We start from the raw sequence: 20,372 nt of genomic DNA, 5'->3' as shown, positions 1-20,372 counted from the left end.
GTTGTTGTTTGACAGAGTGCCCGAGTGTGTGTATGTGTGTGCCTGTGTCTGTATTGGCACATGCGTCGGTTTGACCACCTATTTGAACACCCCTCTGTCGGAGTATCTGTCTGTCTATCGTTTGGCTTGTCAGTTTGTCGTTATACTTGCCCGTATTTATATTCATCCGTTTGACGTGCTTTTGTCTTTTCTACTGTTTTAAGGCAATACCACCTTTGCATTATTAAGCAAATTGTTAAATACATTTGCCCGGAGACAGACATCAGCCAGCAAACAACATTCGCACAGACATGCACTATGTATTAGATCTATTCGTCTGTAGGTAACATAGAAAATATGTGTGTGTGTTGTTTGTATTTTGTGCGTAGGTTGTTTTGACCATTTTTATTGGGGGCTTACCAACAGGGTTGCCATTTTTGGGGTATGGGAGAAAAATATTTTCGAAATATAAATTTCAACTGGAATAAAAATACACTACTCTAGCGGAAGTTAACAATAATAGACCAAAAGGATTCTATAATTCAAAGAATATTAAAATAATGCATTTTTAAATTTTAGTCAACCCTTTCGTTTCGGTTTAGACACCGTAATTATTAAAATATAAATTTGAACGATGCCATGTCCCCACCCTACAAAAATTTTAAAATTCTAGCCCTTACCTATTGCTAAATAAAAATATTGTACCATTTTTTTACTTCTAACAAATGTTGGGCCTTTTAATAAGATTCCGATAAAATTTCAAAATTTTCATTAAAATTCTATTTTTTCTAAATAATAAGATGTATTAAAAAAAACTCAGACAAACCTTTTGAAGCTATAATCATAAAATTTTGCCCGAGGATCGGTCTTGTTGCGCAGACGTTTGATAAGGATGGGATTTTGGAAATTCGTACCAAAGGGGAATGAAAAATACTAAAATCTTAACACTTTATATTGGACGAACAGAATGAGCTAGAATTCTGAAATTTGAAACGAGAGTCACTGATGGGGTGCAATATAGATGTACCAAAGAGTTCTTGGATATTGGAACATAAAGGTTACGAAAACTCCTAAAAAGTACAATTTCCTATTATGTGGAATAATACAGCAATATATTTTAAGTTTGGTATGAGAATCAAGGTTGGAAAGTAAGTTTGATGTATGAAATGTGAAATAAGTGGGAAAACTGTACTAAATGGTACAAAATTAGAACAGTTTCGTTCAGGGAGAACGGATGAAGCTGGAATTTTGAAATTTTGTATTGGGTACCTGTTGATGGTAGTTTTGCGATAAAGAGGTGATTTTGGAAATACGTTCTAAAAGTACACGAAAAGTGCTAAATAGTACATATTTAGTACAGTTTGGTATTGGGTGAACACATAGTGCTCGAAATCTGAAATTCGGTAATAGAGTCGTTGTTCATGTGTAGGATGGGCGTATGGATGTGGTTTGGGAAACGGGTACTATAATTGTACATAAGTACTAAATGGTACTAAATTTGGTTTTGGGTTAAGGAAAAGGACTATCATCCTTAATTTGATTTTGAGATATGTTGGTGTCTGGAATTGAGATACTTAAGAAGTTTCAGAAATGTGTACTTTAATCGTACAAAAAGTACTAAATGATGCTAAGTTTTGGTATTGGGTAAATGTATAGAGCTGGAATCCCGAAATTTGATATTGAGGACTCTGCTGGTATCTAGAGTTGAGATATAACGATGGTTTTGAAATTTCGTACTATAATTATTCGAAAAGTACTAAATGGTACTATATTTGGAATAGTTTGGTTTAAGGTGGAAGGATAAAGCTGGAATTATGAAATTTTGTATTATGGTCCCTGTTGTGATTAAGATGTGATTTTTGATACAAGCGCACGAAAAGAACCAAATAGTACTATAATTGCTACAATTTGGTGTTGGGTGAACAGATAGTGCTTGAAATCTGAAATTTGGTATTAGGATCGCTGTTCATGTGTAGCCTGAACATATGGAGGTCGTTTCGGAAATATGTACTATAATTGTACGAAAAGTACTAAATGATACTAAAATTGGTTTTGGATTTGAGATATGGTTTAACATTGAGGTATGTTGGTGTTTAGACTTGAGATAAATGGTACTATATTTAGAACAGTTTGGTTTAAGGTAAAAGGATAAAGCTGGAATTATGAAATTTTGTATTATGGTCCCTGTTGTGATTAAGATGTGATTTTTGATACAAGCGCACGAAAAGAACTAAATAGTACTATAATTGCTACAATTTGGTGTTGGGTGAACCAATAGTGCTTGAAATCTGAAATTTTGTATTAGGATCGCTGTTCATGTGTAGCCTGAACATATGGAGGTCGTTTCGGAAATGTGTACTATAATTGTACGAAAAGTACTAAATGATACTAAAATTGGTTTTGGGTTTGAGATATGGTTTGAAATTGAGGTATCTTGGTGTCTAGACTTGAGATACGTTGGGGTTTCGGAAATACGTACTTTAATCGTATAAAAAGTACTAAATGGTACTAAATTTGGTATTGGGTGAATGTATAGAGCCAGCTCGAATTCCGGAATTTAATATTGAGGTTTCTGCTGGTATCTCGTTTTGAGATATGACGATGGTTTTGCAAATACCCAAATTATTTGAAAAGTACTAACTGGTACTATATTTGGAACAGTTTGGTTTAAGGTGTAAATTTTGTATTAGGATCGCTGTTCATATGTAGCCTGAACATATGGAGGTCGCTTCGAAAATAAGACTATACTTGTGCGAAAAGTCTGTGTTGGAGATTTGGCTGTGATTTGAAAATGCGTTGTGTATTTGTACGAAAAGTACTAAATGTTACTAAATTTGGTATTGGGTCAAGGGCTAAGGCTAAAAACCTCAAATTTGATTTGAGGTCTCTGTTGATATCTGAAGTTAAGATATGGAGGTGGTTTCTTGGAAATGTGTACTATAATTGTACGAAAAGTACAAAATAGTAATAAATTTGGTATGCGGTGAAGGAATAGAGCTGAAATCCTGAAATTTGATATAGATGCTACTGTTGATATCTGGAATTGAGATATGAAGGTGGTTCTGAAAATGTGTACTATAATTGTCCGAAAAGTACTAAGTGATCGTGGAAACCCAAAATTTGATATTAAGGTCTCTGTTAGTATCTGCAATTGAGATATGGAGGTGGTTTTAGAAATTTATACTATAATTGTACGAAAAGTACTAAATAGTACTGAATTTGTTATTGGGTGAAGGAATATAACTGATATCCTGAAATTTGTTATAGATGTCCCTGTTGATATGTAAGGTTGAGATATGAAAATTATTTATGCGTACTATAATTGTTCGAAAAGTAAAAAATTCTACTAAATTTGGTATTGGGTGAAGAAATAGAGCTAAAAACCTCAAATTTTATAGAGCAAAAACAGTTTAAGATTGAGGATTGATATAGGCAATGGTTTGGCAACTACGTAATAAAATAATATGAAAAGTACTAAGCGTTACTAAATTTGGTATTGAGTTGGAATACCGAAATTTGATATTGAGGTCTCTGTTTGCATCTGGTTTTGAAATATGGAGGTGGTTTTTCAAATGCATACTATAATTGTTCGAAAAGCACTAAATGGTACTAATTTTGGATCACTGTTGGTGTCTAGGATGTAGAGATGTAGATTGTTTTGGATATGCCTTCATATTGTTACTAAATTTTTCGTTGGGTGAAGAAATAGAGCTTAAATTCAGTTGGTTTCTAGGGGTTACATATTGAGATGTTGAAAGAATATTGGACAGAAAAATTGGTTGAGAGTCCACTGTGCAGTGGTTTAGTTTATATCCTCCTCGGAAATCTTCAAAATGGAAGATTTTAAAGGCTTTTTGGCGAAAAAGGTTTACATTTTCCTATTATCTTTGTTAAAAATGAAAAACTTCAATAATATATATATAAACTTGAAAAGTTTTTATAAAGAAATCGTCAAAATTAATTTTCGCCTGTTTAAAAAAAAATAATTATTTAAAAAGTTAAAGATTTAGTATGATGTATGAAGTTTTGATTGAAATTTTTTGTCAAACTCAACAAATTGTGCATTTTCAATACTAAAATGGCCTAATATGAACTTTTGGAATCAATTTAAATATTTTAAGATGCACTTTTCGCTAATGAAGTAGCGGGAACTCACATTTTCAGAACCAGCATCTATTCAGGTCTAGAGAATAGATGGATAAGTTCATGTCCAGGTTTGAACCGTTAGCTTTTTCTATGTAAGCCAGGTAAGGCTCTAACCGTTTGCTGGTAATTCGTACGTTTCAAAATATTCAAGTTTGAGTTGGTAACTCTGTCAACAAGACATGCCGTTTGGGTTTGTCTTGACTTTTTTTGCAACACAAGCCAATCTACGCATTCGGAGCATGAATTTGGCATTGTTGTGTATGTATGTGTGTGTGTGCAATCAAGTTTGCTAAGCTCTGAGCTTATTATATAAAAATCCATTCAGAAATTGGTTTTAGTTGAAAGATTTTTATGGTGATTTAATGAGAAACTTTAAAGTTTCTAAAGAAGTGACGTAAGTTATGGAGATAAAATGAAGTCATAACTTCAAATAGACAAAGAAAAATTAAATTTCCAAACCTTTCTAGAAAAATTACATTGCAAATGCTTAAGGAAATTGGAAAAAATATTTATCGCAGAAATATTAGGTAGACCAAAGATCAACCTGATCGTTATTTTAGGATGCTAGACGAATCATTGCTTTAAGATGCCAATGTACTGACATTTTTTAAATAAAAACTAATATATTTTTCAAAAAAAAAAAAAAAATTCATGCCCAATAAATTTTATATATGACCTCTAGAGTCCACCACTCTGCATAGGCTATTAATTTAATGAACCATCAACACCAATGTGGCTCCTTATTTGGTTATTCCTACCCCTACTTTTATCATTGTTATTAAAAGCTAATAACGGAAGATTAAATTCAAATCATACACCGTTCAATAAACTCGCAATTTGACAAGTACTACAAATCGAATGTTTAGTCAGTATTTTTACCAGACATCAAATGACAAGTACTACAACTCACATGTCAAGTGTTGTCAATTTTCGAAACACTATACCATTGTTGTGCATGTCTAAAAAACATTGAACTCTTTTTTTTCTAAATCTTGAGAAAATTACCCCCCACGCACACATCATTTACCAACATTCGTTTTGTTAATAATGTTTAATTGCCTATTTCATTAAGTGCTGATGTTGTTGTTCGTGTTATTCGTATTTTCCTTCAGCTATACTTCCGTTGTAGGGAGCAGGTAATTCAAACCTTTTGTTAGATATTTTTGTTGAGCTACTTATCGGGTGAAGGCATTGACCTGTAAACTCATTTACATCACTCGATTATTGCTGTTGTTGTTGCTGTTCATCATCAACGCACACCACCTTTTTTGGTTGTCTGCTTAGAGATCACACGAGGGGTCAAGAGTGGAAGTCACTATTAAATAATTACAAAATAATAACATTGTAGTTTTTGTAGCTGAATTGCTGAGGATGTTGTTATTCTATGATAGACAACAAAGGTCGAGATGTTAAAACGATTTGTTAAATAACAAGTACAAAAAATAAAATTGTCTTGTTAAATCAATGAGAAATCGAGAATTTAAAACTAATATCATTCATACAGGATGTTAATAAAAAACACAGTTCTCAAATAAAAATAATAGTTATTATTGTAATAATACCACAGTACAATACAAGAAATGAGAAAAATCCAGCAGATTATGGAAATAAGGCTATTAATAGAAGATACGAATAGCGGAGATTTAAAAGTTTACCTCGCAAAACAATCTAACCTGAGGAGGAATTTGATTTTGAGGATCTTCATGTATTCTTCTGAATGTAGGACGTATTTTTATTAGATTGAATCAAGGCCAAGGACGAATTTTATTGAAATTGGTGATAATCGGTTTAAATTTAGATATAGCTCCCTCATATCATCTTAATATCACATGGCCAATATCAGTCCAAAAGACCTGATTTCTTGCACATCAGGCCGAATTCAGTCCAGTAAAAGTACATTAAATTTGGTGAAAATGGGTTTAGATATAGCCTAAGCTCCCATATATATGTCTCATCCCATTTGGTGTTTAAGTCCCTCACATTCGTAGTATGTGCTCTACAAGATTGATATTTGGTACCAGAAATCAGATACAGACCAGAAATACCTCTGCCAAATTTATCAAGATTATTTCAAATGAACTGAATTTTGGCACATCCGACCGAATTCAGTCTAGAAACAAATAATTTAAAATTGATGAAAATCGATTCAGATAAAGCTATAGCTCCCATATATTCATCCGAATTCTTGTTAAAGTTCCTCACATGCGTAATATGCACTCTATAGGGCGAAATGAAAAAATTGCAACCAACATCAGACTGCTGTAATTTCTAAGCCACTCGCCCGACAGCTATTTAAATTATTCCAGTGACAGCTCATTATACTTTTTATAAGCGTACAAAAGCATTCTGATGAAAATTTTCAAAAAAAAAAAAGTTATTCGTGATGCATTTCAAGCGTGATACTGCGATTTCTTTATATTTGGCTGGAAAACCAGAAGTGGCTATCGTTAGAGCACTCCAGAATAAATATTTTGTGTCTCGTACCATCGCTCGTTACCGTGATACTGGTAGCGTAGCCCGACGTCAAGGAAGTGGACGGAAGAAAACAATAACATCAGCAGAAATGGTTCGTAAAGTAACGAAGCGACTTGATCGAAACCCGCGTGAGTTGAACATAACGCAATATTCCATTCGATAATTATTGAAAAATGAGCTCGGGCTTTACCATTGAAATTCCAAAAAGTGCAAGAACTTCCACCGCAACAGAAAGAAAATAGACTCAAAAGAGCTAAAGAGTTGCCACACTTGCCCGAAAGTGGTGACTGTCGAATTTGGGTTTCTCCGATGAGAAAACATTCGTAGTCCAGCAGTCAAGAATGGTTACAAAATGAGGTTGCTCGCTTTATTTCCTGCGCACTATGGCCACCAAAATCTCCGGATACCAATCCGTTGAACTATTGTGTCCGGAGTATTTTGGAAAGCAAGGTTGGTACTAAAAAATACCAAAGTGTCGATCACCTCAAGCAAGCGCTTCGCTGGGAATGGGCCAAAATACCGCAGAGAAACAATCGGGCAGCGGGTGACAAATCTAAACTTATTCTAAACTTTGATGCTATTTCCGAAATTTTTGGCTTTCTTTCAATAAAATTTAAAAAAAGTAAAAAGATATATGAAGATATTAAATTAATAATCAAAATAAATTAAATTATAATACCCATTTTCGAAACCACCTCCATATGTCTAGGTTATACATGAGCAGCGACCCTAATACCAAAACCACATCCATGTATCGAGGCTAAAGATGAACAGCAACCCTAAACCAAATTGCAAGCACTATCTGTTCACCCAATACCAAATTGTACCAAATATAGTACTATTTAGTACTTTTCATGCACTTCCAGAACACATTTCCAAACCCAGCTCTTTATCACAACCTACTACCAAAAGAGACCCTAATAAAAAGTTTCAGAATTCAAGCTTCATCCGTTCACCTCAAGCCAAAATGTTCCATATTTAGTACCATTTCGTACAGTTCGAACACTTGGTACACGTTTCCAAAATCACCTTCATATTTCAAACTTACTTTCCCACCCTGATTCCAATATCAAATTGTAAGTTTTTAGCCGTTAACACACACCACCAAATGGTATCATTTGAGAACCTTTGGTAACATTAAAGTTCGTATTTCCAAAAACGCTTTCGTACATCAATCCTGCACTTTATCAATGGCTCTCATTCTAAATTTCTGAATTCCAGCTCATTCTGTTTGTCCAATAAAAAGTATTAAATTTTTAGTACATTTTAGTACTTTTCGTACCTTTTAAGTGTGAATTTGCAAAAAGCATGCCTTATCTAATGCCAAGATTAACCCTAGTGCACAATTTCAAGATTGAGATTGATTGAGCCATTTCATTTATGTTTTAAAATGTTTCTCTCTTCTGAGACTCCATGTTGTATTTTATGACAACTATTTTTTAGAATATTTTGTCTTGCCAAATAGATCAACAAATTCTTTTGGTGACCTCTTTGTGGGTTAAGATTTTCGACCAAATAATCCTTTTATTGTTCTGCCGTAGCATAATTGGATCCAAGGAATTTTTGTCCGAAAATTTAAGGGGACATGCCCTCTACACGTGTCTTCTATACTTTTTTCATAATCTACCGAATTTTCCCAGTAATTATTGAAAAAAAAAAATGAATTTTGTCGCACAGTGTAAAATATATGGTCCAAGTAAGTTTTGGTCCATTTTATTCTTAAAATGATGGTCAGACTTTTTTTTACCGAAGACACTAGATCATGCGAAAGTTCATGGCAATTGCCCTGTATTTATATCCTCTTTCATGCTAATGGGAGTATAACAAACAATAGCATATTTTGCTAAATTTTTAAGATGTGACAAGTCTCCCATATCATCATAATTAAAAAATTCAGAAGTAACCTTTTCATGTATATATGATTTCTCCGGGAATCAATATATCGTTTTTATACCCTACAACACTATGTGTTGGGGGTATTATAAGTTCGATTGGGCCAAAAATTATGTAACACCTCGAAATATTGGTTTCCCACATAGGAAAGTATATATGGATCTTCCTAGCTCGCCGAGCTGAGTCGATCTAGCTATGTATGTCCGTCCGTCCGTCTGTCCGTCTGTCCATGTTAATTTGTAATCACTCTACAGGTCGCAATTATGCCCCGATCTTCACGAAATTTAAAATGTAGGTGTGGTTAATGTCAGAATAGAACCATATTTCTTTTGAAGATGATCGCCAAATGTTTAGGGGTTGAAATGGACCAAATACTGAAAAAATGTCGGATTTTGCAGTAGCTATACAGGTCGCAATTATAGACCAATCGACGCGGAATTTCGCATGTAGCTAGAGTTTAGGGCGGGGAAGAAGCCTACCAATTTGGGTGGTCATCGGATTATATTTAGCGGGTAAAATAGACCATATCTTTTGTATTGAAAAAATTCGAAATTTTCCATTAAACCGCGAATATTTTAAATCCCGGCGAAATCACAAAGCCATGACAGGGTTACTTCTGATTTTTACATTGATGTTAACATCCAACAAATCGGATATATAGCAAAATATGTGCGACATATATGTCTATCAAAGAAGATATGCTTGAAAGATCTCATATATGTCGAGAACGGCTGAACTGATTTCGACAGTTCTCATTAATTCAGAATGGCCTCTTGGCAGGAAAGAAAAAACGTCTGAAAAAATCGCATAAAAATATCTCTCTAAAGATGAAAATATTGATTTTGTAAAATTTTCTCATATTTTTTCAATTTTGTCATATTTTTGGCATATTTTCATTTTGAATTAAACATTTGGTAATATTTCTACAGCTAACAAAACTAAGTAGTTAGGATATCAGGATATCATATACAGATCGCATTTATGGCCCGATCGGAACGAAATTTTGCATGGGGATAAGATGAGGGTCAGAATAGAAGCCTACTCTTTTTGGAGATGATCGCCATATATTTAGGGGTTGAAATGGACCAAAAAACTGCAAAATTGTCAGCAGGTCGTAATTATCGCCCGATTCTCAGGCACATTTGAATGGGGGTTACCGGACATTGCAAAAGCCAAGCAGTTTAGGATGGCCATCCAAAAATATTCAATGTGTGAAATAGTTTGCCAACTTTTGTAGAAAAAATACGAAAATGTCCATTCCAGTGACTTTTTGGAGAATTCACAAATACAGGAAAGACGCACTTCTGACTATTTCGTTAACGCTGATTTCGTTGAAGAATATAGTCAAATGTTTGTAGATGCGTTTCAGTCAAAAACCAATAATAAATGTTAATCTTTTGCCACTTCTGAGAGATTATAGGTCTTTGGGAAATATTGGTTCCAGATCTAGGAAGACCATTTACGTGCAACATCTACCAATAAATTGGAAATGAGCAAATTAGTTTATGTTGCTATTATTCGAAAATTAGGGAACGAAACCTGATGGTTTTCTTTTATTATTTGTCACAATATCTTGTGGAATTCTTTCGAGTATCTCGCCTATATAAACTGTATCGTTTATTATAGTGTTGTAGGGTATTCAACGGTCGGCCCCGCTCGACTGTAGCCTTTGCTTACTTGTTTACACATAATGTTGATAGATTTCGGTTACTAAATGTTAACAGATGAACTTCTTTTCTGCAAAAAAATGTAACCCCATGCAAAATTCAGAGTCGATTACACTACATTTGTGATTCCACCTCCTTTTTAGCGGATAAACATTTGGAATAATAATAAATCGCTTGTAATACAAAACTTTTATCTAAGTTGGCTCAAATTCTCCAAACATATGAAGAAAATTTTAAAAATCACATCGAACACATTTTGGTAGTTTTTTTTTTAATTTTCCTACATTTTTCCTTAGTTCCTCAAATTTTACTTGCCCACTTCTATTATAATTTTTTTAACAATATTTTTTTATTTATTTTTTAACAATATTTTTTTTCAAAACATTTAGAACAATGTTCCAATTTTACTTAAATGTGGGCTATTTTTTAGGTGTTCAAGTAACCATGTACTTTATAAAGTATTTTATTGCCTTTACTTACCACAATCAAGTATACATTTATACTTCCTACTTTGGGTGATGGCGTTTTGCCGGTGTGGAGTACGGGTATTGAGGTGTTGGCTACTGCTCCAAGACGTCAAGTTGTCCAGCAAGAAAAAGTCTCCAAAATAAAACCGTATACACTTTCCCAATTTGCGTTATTTTAGTTGTTTTTTTTTTTTGTATTTTCTTGGTTTTGTTTTTGTTTTCTTTATATATTTAGCCGTCGTCGTCGTCGTTGTTGTTGTTTTGTATTATTTCTCTTGCAACTTTTCTTTATACAACGCTACGAAGAAAAGGAAAATAAACAAAATAAAATAAAAACACATTCACAACACACTTCACAGCAAAATGACAAGAGCAACAAAAAAAAACAATGTGTTTTAACTTTTTCTCTTGGCCTGGCCAAAAGGTTTTAAAACTTGTTGAGGATGATGATGATGATGTTGATTATAGTGGCAGCGGTTGGTTGGTCGGTCGGGTTGGTTTGCTTTACGGTGATGTTATGTTTGGTCTCAAATGCAATGAAAGCCAGCAGCGGCAGCAGCACAGCATAGCACCCAAATTGCAAAAGAAAGAGCGCTGGGTTTTCGGTATGTTTGTTTGTTGTTTACCATTTATTTCTTTAAGGAAAATGTTTTTTGAATCAACAACAACAACAACATCATCGGCGTCATCGTCATCATCATCATCGCCACCAAGTGCATCAAACAACAACTCCAACTATGTGTACTACTAGTATGTTTAACGTTGTTTTATTGTTTAAGGTCTGGTTGGCTGGTTTGGCAACACGGCTCACAAAGTAAATTTACTTTATTTTTTTTTTGTTTTTGTTGTATTGTATTTTTTATTACTCCAACGACATGTACAAACGAAATACTTGCATTTAGCAAGTCACAAAAATGTGATATACGTTGATATTGCAGAGCCACACATACAATTAACACAATTTAACAGAAAAATAAATAAAAAAAAAATATATCCAAAACCAAAAAAAGTAAAACACGCAACCTAGATTACCTTGAGATTGGTTTTAAAATTTAAAATGAATAAAAGTAGTTTTTCGCGTTGTGTTGTATTCAATTCACCGACCAAGTAAAATAAAGGGAACTGTAGATTTAAGAGAGAAAAAATCATCATCCGTTTAATCTGATTATGTCAAAAACTTAAGTGACAGACGCCTTTGATTTGTGGAGAGCGGATATATTTTCGTAAGGTTTGCGAACGTGTGATCGATCCGTGTGGTGGGTAGTGCGTAGAACGACAAGTTGTAAGCCGAAATACAAGTTGCGTTCTGTGCGATAATATTGAGTTAATGGGTATTATTTGTATACCCTTCACAATACATAGTATGGAGGGTATACTAAGTCCGTCATTCCTTTTGTAACTCACCGAAATAATAGTTTTAACCCAACTTAGTATATATATTCTTGATCGGCGTAAAATTCTTAGACGATTTAGCCCTGCCCGTCCGTTGTCCTGTTCGTCTGTTGTTATCATGCTAGAGTCAATACGAATTAAGATAGGAAGTTAAATTTAGCACAGATTAGTCTTTTGTGTGCAGGCAGGTCAAGTTCGAAGATGGGCTATATCAGTCCACGATATCATATAGCCCCCATATAACGGTTCTCCCAATATTCAGTATTTTGATGATTGCAGCCAAATTGTCTGAAAATCTACACAAGAAGTTTTTTCTAGGTACTTTACCCACTAGAAGAGAGTTGCCTATATAGATCCACAATGTCGTATATCTCCCATATCCACACAAAGAGTTCCTTCTGAGTACCTCCCGAAAAAGTATTGTCTATATACGATATTGTATATCTCCCATAGAATGGTAGCTCCCGACATTCGGGTTTTCATGATTTTAGCTACATTTTTCAATGGACTTGTGTGAAAATCTACGCAAGAAGTTCTTTCTAGGTACTTTACACCCTGGAAGAGAATTGTCCATATAGGTCCACGATATCGTAAAGCCCCCATACAACATTTTCTGTATTTTGACGATTTTTGGGACATTATTCACCGATTTTTTTAGTATTTAGAGTTCGTAATGGGTTCTAAAGTCTATGACAGAAAATTGTCTATGTAGGTCCAGGTCTTCGTATAAGCTCCCTATACTCGATATTTTGACGATTTTAGATACAATATGCACCGACATTTTTGAATTTCCGTATTTGAAGTTCCCAATGGGTACTACAGCCTGTGACAGAAAATTGTCAATGTACGTTCAGGTCTTCGTATAGCCCCCATGTATCGATATCTTCCTATATTTGGTATTTTAATGATTTTAGCTACATTATTCACCAGGTTTTCCCAGATTCACTTCTCCATATACACCCCAATATAACGGCGACTTCCTGTTAACAGACTTTTTAGCGGATTTTATATTTTTGAAAATTTTCAAATTCGTCCAAATGGTAGAGGGTATTCAAATTTCGGCTCGGCCGTTTTTGTTTTTCTTATCCATGGTTAAATTTTTATAGGTGGAAACAGTTAAATGGGCGCAAGGATTGTTTCCAGATTAGATATTTTCTACTGAATAATAATAATGAAAGAATATAGGAATATGCTTCATTAAGGTAAAGAACTCTATTCAATTTTCAGGAGACTGGATTTTTTACACTTTCATAAAAATGGCCAAGAAAAAAAAAATACTTTAAGTTACAATTTTATATTTCCCAAAAAATTTACTTCATCTCCAAATTTACTATTTTGAATAGATTTTTTATACAGGAAATACTGTACCGGGGTACATTTTTGCAACACTTTTGAGGGCATTTATTTATTAATTAAGGCTCCAAGTAAAAAAAATATGTTGACCGTAAAACTCCAAACTCTTGTCCCATGGAAAATGTTTAAATCCCTAAAATGAGGTTGCGTTTCCCCTTTCTGGCTGATCTCAAAATTGTACACCTAGGGTGTGGTTGGGAAATGACGAAAAATGGGATTTTAAATCAAAATTTTCTGAATATATCTGCTTTAGACAGCAACACAACCTGTACTCTTTTACAGTTCATCAGGACATTTACTGAATCCCAAAGACATCTGAGGAGATGAAAACTAATTGTGCTTCCCTTACTTCATATCCCATACGGATTTCATCTTAAGGCCGACTTTTCATAGAACTTTTTGTAAGTTAACTCGTGAGTCATGTGTAGAATTATCAACCTTCTAAAATTAGCCAAAGGAAAAAATTTGGTTGGCCGATTAAGAAAATCCTTGGTTATTCTGACTTTATATTAAGAGGAATAAATACAGATTCCCCTCTAAAATAGAAAGAGCAGGTTTCCCCTCTCCACGTTGTAGGTAAAAAGTGTTGAAGAAAAAATATTCCTCACAAAATTTCACTATTCAATCAAAATAAACCATGTATCTACAATTAATATCTTTTGAGATAATTGAATTCGAAATGTACATATTTAGAGCGAAAATTATTTGTTTAGATTTTTGGCTGCTAATTTCACACTTTTCTATTCTAAGTCAAAATCTTCCTTAATACCTATTTTTTTTGGAAAAATGCCAAAGGAGTCTCCGATAAAAAAAATGTATACTTAATATGTACCATGAAAAAATAACAAAAATTTTGGTTTATAAAAAAATAATTTTCGGTAAATTTGGCCCTTTTTCGGATTTGTTGAAAGGTTTCTTTTAATATCACCTTCCGATAGCCTGTCTGGGTTGTGGAATATATAGTGGATTTCATAGTACTCAGGTACTCGAAGCCCCAAAAAGAGTTTAGGATTATTAGTCGACATTTTTTATGCCTTTATTAGCCTTTACATAGGGAACCATAATTTCGAGATATATTTCGCAACATTTAGTATAGAGGTTTAAAAAGTTAGGGAGCTAGAAAATGGGACATTCCGATGCCTTTTGGTATAGTTTTTTTTTTTTTTTTTTTTTTTTTTTGGCAAACCCAGTTTTCAAGTATTTTTACGATTTAGTCATATTTTCCGTTTAATTTCATAAAAATGTTGGTATTATGTATTCTTAATATGTAGACACGCTACTAGCAAAAAAATCTGCTTTATATAAAGATAATCTATTTTCAGAATCTACTGGATTTCTTCTAACATTATTCCGAAACCTGGACATACATTGATATTGTTTGCGAGGATGTGCTCCAGCTATTTTGATTTCAAGATATAAAATTACCGTAATTTTGTTTTGAAAGAGTTAAGTCACTCTTTCTTCAAATTATCTAAAATGGACCGGTAACGTCATAAATAACATACATCAAAAAATACGCCAATTTATTTCGTAGGGGGAATTTTAATCTAACGAGAATCCAAAATGCAAAACTTTCTTACTTGTTTAAAAAAATGCGGTTAAGGTGCCCAAAAATAGGCTTCCTTGCCGTATTTGTATCGAATATCCCACATTTCATCTATTTTAAAAGGCCTCTTCAGCTAAAATTCCCATTCCTCATTTTTCCCCGTTTATATATCCACTTTTGCTTGCAGTTAACAAACAACCTGTTAAACACATTTTACTGTGTGTGTGAAAAGGCCCAACCCCTCTTTTGTATTTTCCTCTATGATTTACATAAACAACAAGTTTTGGCACACAAATATTTTCTTATTTACCAATTCCGGATGTTAACAAACTCGTAGAGCTGTGTATATGGAGCGTAACAACAGTAATCAATCATTATAGTTTTGAAACTTGGCTACAAAGTGGTGGAGACTAACAATTTTTAGAGGTTGGCAGATTTTTTTGGGTTTTCCTATTATAATGAACTAGGAAATTCAAACCATAATTTGGCAAAAAAAAAAAACTAAAATTAAATATTTTTTGTGTTTTATTAAAGAAAAAATGTATCTCTCATCTAATCTTTTAAAGACGGAATGCAATGTATTTCAGAAGATGCTAACATATATAAATTGTATCTATTTATTTCAACATTCAGACTAATTTGTATCAGTCAGAATAATGCAGTAAAAATGTGGGTGTGGGTGACATTGTAAAATTCTCTCTACAGGAATGTTGAATCAAATATTCTTGGGAGAAACTAAAATACCAAATGGATTTTAAAATTGAATTAGAGCCACGGTATAATAAAAAGGTAAAGTAGAGCTATTAGATAAAAGCCAAAATTTCAATTTATTGTAAAATAAAAACAAAGTATTTTCAAAATTAATGATTGGAAGAAACGTACATTGCGAGACGCGCCAGTTTTGCCATGAACAAAAAAGACTGAATTGTTTAGATCATATTTTTGAAAGAAAATCCAGGCATTTCAATCATTTTACTTCCTATTTAACTCATTTTAAGGAAAAATATCGAATACATCGAGACAGTTGTTGCATGTAAATTTGACAGGAATCGGGTAAAGTCTCAGAGATGTTTTTATGAAACTGTTCTATCTTCTTAATGTACCAAGGTTAGGACGTTGTCAAATTTATTAAACATTAGAAGTATAGAGTTTTATCTTCTATACCACATACCAACTTCAACCGAATTGATAAAAAAATTGCCTAAGAACTTCGATATACCAAACGTTCTCTCCTACATTGGCAATTTCGAAATATTTCCCCAAAAGTTCAAAGCTTCGATGAAAAATATTGCAAAATCTCGCACATATTATTAGATAAGTTTGGACTTATACAGGTCATAAATGGTTTGGACCAACAACCCAAAACCCTTTTTTAGGGCTTTGTTGATTATGATTGGTGGCCAACCAGTTGCCGATATGGACAGATTTTACATAGACAGAATTTTTTATACCCTCCACCATTCTATGGAAGGTATATTTACTTTGGCATTCCGTTTGTAACTCCCCGAAATATTCCAAATAGACCCTGCAAAGTATATATATTCTGGACGTGCGTCTGTCTGTTATAATCCCGCTATCTTTCGAACGTATTGAGATAGAAAAATAAAATTTTGTATACATGCATAGTTTACAACTAGACAGGTTAAGTTCGTAAACGTTTTCGTAGGGCCTACATATAAGGGTACCTACCGATATTCGATATTTTCATGATTTTAGCGACATTATTTACTGGAATTATTTAAGATTTCGTATTTGAAGTTCGTAATAGATACTACAGCCTATGACAAAAATGTTTGTATGCTGCTCCAAGTCTTCGTATAGCCCCCATATAACGGTACGTACTGATATTCGGTATTTCAATAATTTCAGTAACATTATTCACCGGAATCGTTTCAAAATTCGGAAGATTTGGACTGGAAGTTCCTAATGGGTACTAAAACCTATGGGCAAAATTGTTGTATGCAGGTTCAGAGCTTCGTATAACCTCCCATATAACGGTACCTCCCGATATTCGGTATTTTCATGATTTTAGCGACATTATTCACGAGAATTTTTTTCAAATTTCGCATTGAAAGATCTTAATGGGTACTACAACTTATGGCAAAAAAATTCGTGTGCAGGTCCGCGTCTTCGTATAGCCTACATATGACGGTACCTCCCGATACTCCGTATTTTATGATTTTTGTGACATTATTAACCGTAATTGTAACAAATTTCATATTTGGAGTTCGTAATGGACACTACAGCCTATGACGGTTTTCATTTAAGTGGTAGTTTTCGGAATTTTTTTTTTGTGAAAAATTTAAATTTCCTACGAAATGGTGGAGGGTATTAAAAGTTCGGCCCGGCCGAACTTAGTTGCTTTTTATACCCTACAACACTATGTGTTGAGGGTATTATAAGTTTGATTGGGATAAAAATTATGTAACACGATCCTCACAAAATTGTTCATAAGGGTGGGGTTAGGCTCAGAGGGGCTAGGCATATTGTTTTCAAAAATGTCCGCAATATATTTAGGTGTTGAAATGGACCAACAACTAAAAATGTTCCTGATTTTGCAGCAGTTATAAAGGTCACAAATAGAAACCAGAGGACACGAAATCTCGCATGAAGTGAGATTTCAGGACAGCGGGTAGAATGGACCACTACTTTTGTATGAAAAAATACCATCATTACTTACAGGCGACATCTGAAATACAAAAGGGGAACTTCTGGTTTTTTATGCTGATTTCATTGACGAATATAGCCAATTATTGTAGGTAAGCAAATCAAATAGATGAGTCTAAATTTGGAGATAAAGATGATCGCAGAATATTTAGGGGTTCAAATAAACCAAAAACAGAAAAAGTTTCCTGATCACACAATTTAAGCCAATCGACACGCCTGTGAAAAAAGTTAAGGACAGGGAAAAATTCGAACATTTTGGATGCCCATTGGATTATATTTAGCTCTGAAATGGACGACAACAACTAGCATCACGACGGAGTGGGTAAATATTGGGCAAATCTCCCTGGTCAAAATGCTAAGGGTAATATCTGGATAGTGCTCCGTAAAACATTTTAAAAGCAAATCTTCCAAAATGGATTTGGACATAAGGGGCTTCTAAGATATTGTAGTGTTGTAGGGTATCACATGGTCGGCCCTGCACGACTATAGCCTTTGCTTACTTGTTACTAAGTTTTATATCAGTTTTTCCTCGGACTTTTTTCATAAAAAAATAATGTCTTGTTTTTCCAAAAAAGTACCAAAAGAAGAAATATTCTACCCAAATGTCACTTTAAATATCGGAATGAACCATTCACTTATTTTTGATAAAATTACATGCAATATTAAAATTTTACAGCTGACTACTTTTTTAAAATCGCCAGTTGGCTAATTATGTTGTAAAACGCAGAAGTTGTGAAAAATGCTTCCCTTATACCGCTTTATCTGACTTCTAAGTCCAGAAGAAGCTTGAATACCCCTAAAATATCTACAGAATGCATAAGAGTTTCATACAACTGGCGTATTAGTTTCTTTACATATATATGACAACATTTCTTTACAAATTCGTGATTCCAATACATTTCGTAACTGTTAAACATTGAACAAAATTTCACAAATTATGGTTAGTACCAAATATGTATTTATTTGTTTAATGGGTTTATTTAATGTTTATTTACTTTTGGTATTTCTTAATAATTTAATTATTGACTGTTAAAAAAACTTAAAACACGTGTATTCTTCTCGAGATCATTTTCGGCTGGTTGATGGTGTCACAATTTTTGTTTTGGATCATTTATCATTTCATTCATCTGTACATTTTTGTAATACTGAACCAAAAACTAAATTGGCAAAGAAATTAATTTACTCCCCAATGTCGCTGGGACTCACTGAAGGTGATATTTCTTTTGGGATTTTAAGGCATTACTAATTATGTATTATTCAATTTGTTGTCATTAATATTTTGTTGGATATGTGGGTTGCTTCTTAATGATGGGTGATGTTGATGGCGATGATCTTGACGTTGAAGACACTGACGCCGCCGACGATGATGTTGTTGCTCTTTTATCACTTGTTTGGTTGCTTGTTTTTTGGAACACAACTCAAATTTGCGTTGGCTTCATGACCTTCATTGTCAAAAATGAAAAAGAAACACTTAAGCTGTTGGAAATCTTGTGGTTTTTAATATTCAGATTTTGTTACTTAATTACATAAACGCATATAAAATTTTAAATTCATATTTTTTCCATAGTTATGAGTTTAAAATCTTTTTTTATAATTATTTTTAAATTAAATTTTTCGTTTATTTTTTCGAATCAAATTTGTAATTTTTTTGATCACATATTTTGCCTTTGTATTTGTTTCTTCTCTTTTCATTTGACCACTACACTCATGCATAGATACCGTAAAAGCTTTGAAAACATTAGATCAGCTTTTTATTTGCGATTTTTTTTCTGTGTTATTTTTCGTTGTTGTTGTTGTTTTTCTTTCGTTGTTAAACTCGTTTCGTTTGGCTGTTTGCCTAGCAATGTTGGTTTTTTAATTATATAAACATTCACTGAGATTCACTGTTAGCTATTTGGTTACTTTTACTGGGTATGTATTTACGTTTGTGTGTGTGTGCGTGTGTTTGGTTAGTGGTATTTTGTCATTAAATTTATTATTTTAATTTGTTTTGCAAATCACACTTTCTCATTATTAATGGGCAATCGTTAAAATGTTGATCGATTTTTTCTTTGAGATCTTCTTAGCCAAAGACACGACGCACCAACGCTCCACAATCGTTCACAAAACACAATTTTTTGTTTAAATCACGTTAAAATTACCTTTGCCGTAACGTTACCCGTTCTATTCAGTTACCATCTCACGACTAAACCGTGCTCAAAACTTTTGTTTTAGCCAACACCATCAACTTGAACATCAGCATTCATTCATTTGCAATCGCTTTGGCATACCTGGCCAACTGGCTGACTGGCTAGCTCTGCCATGATCTGCTGCAAAGCAAAGCCAGCTTTCTGACGTTGGTGGTAGAGCGTGTAAAATGTGTTGCCTTATTGCTTGGGTGTTTGACGCTGACGTACTCACGCTGCTGCGTTTGCTGCTTCGCTGCCTTTACACAAGGCATTGTGGGCCATTGTGTTGTTACCACAGTTAGCAAACGTTATGAGCTTAGCTTTATCTTCTCTAATAAAAAATAATTTAGCCAATTGACGATGGAGACTTATTGCTCTCAGCCAGCCTCAAACCAGGGATGGGTAATGTGTTTGAGTATATTACAGGAAAGTTTTAATTATACCCTGTAAGGGTATTTTGTCTTTGTGCATTTGTATTGTTGAGATAGACCCATAGTTACTCTTGAGGATCTTCGTAGAATTACTTTCTAAGTCAATTTATGCATGTCAGTCCGTCTGTCCATGTATTTTTGTAAACGAAATGCAGGTCGCATTTATTATACGATTGAGATGAAATTAT

At 33.6% G+C, this 20,372-nt stretch overlaps 1 protein-coding gene across 3 annotated transcripts in view; it reads right to left on the bottom strand.

Annotated features, from left to right (window-relative positions):
- The window catches only part of LOC101899427 (Zona pellucida-like domain protein), a 162,294-nt gene extending 142,409 nt beyond the window's left edge, over nt 1–19,885 (bottom strand). For 2 of the 3 annotated variants that reach the window (XM_059120864.1, XM_059120862.1), the window contains exons 1-2: nt 19,727–19,885; nt 10,641–10,925 (exon numbers count right to left, since the gene is read on the bottom strand). The gene's annotated coding sequence lies outside the window, so the exon portion shown is untranslated. Of the gene's footprint in view, nt 1–10,640; nt 10,926–19,304; nt 19,695–19,726 lie in introns of those variants that run through there. The other variant, XM_059120863.1, reaches the window with a different exon arrangement.
- Nucleotides 19,886–20,372: the final 487 nt, after the last annotated feature.

Source organism: Musca domestica, unplaced genomic scaffold, assembly GCF_030504385.1.
Source record: "Musca domestica strain aabys unplaced genomic scaffold, Musca_domestica.polishedcontigs.V.1.1 18, whole genome shotgun sequence".
NCBI classification, from domain to species: Eukaryota; Metazoa; Arthropoda; class Insecta; order Diptera; family Muscidae; genus Musca; species Musca domestica.
The sequence above is the reverse complement of the archived record's forward strand: the minus strand, read 5'-3'. Positions and strand labels throughout refer to the sequence as shown.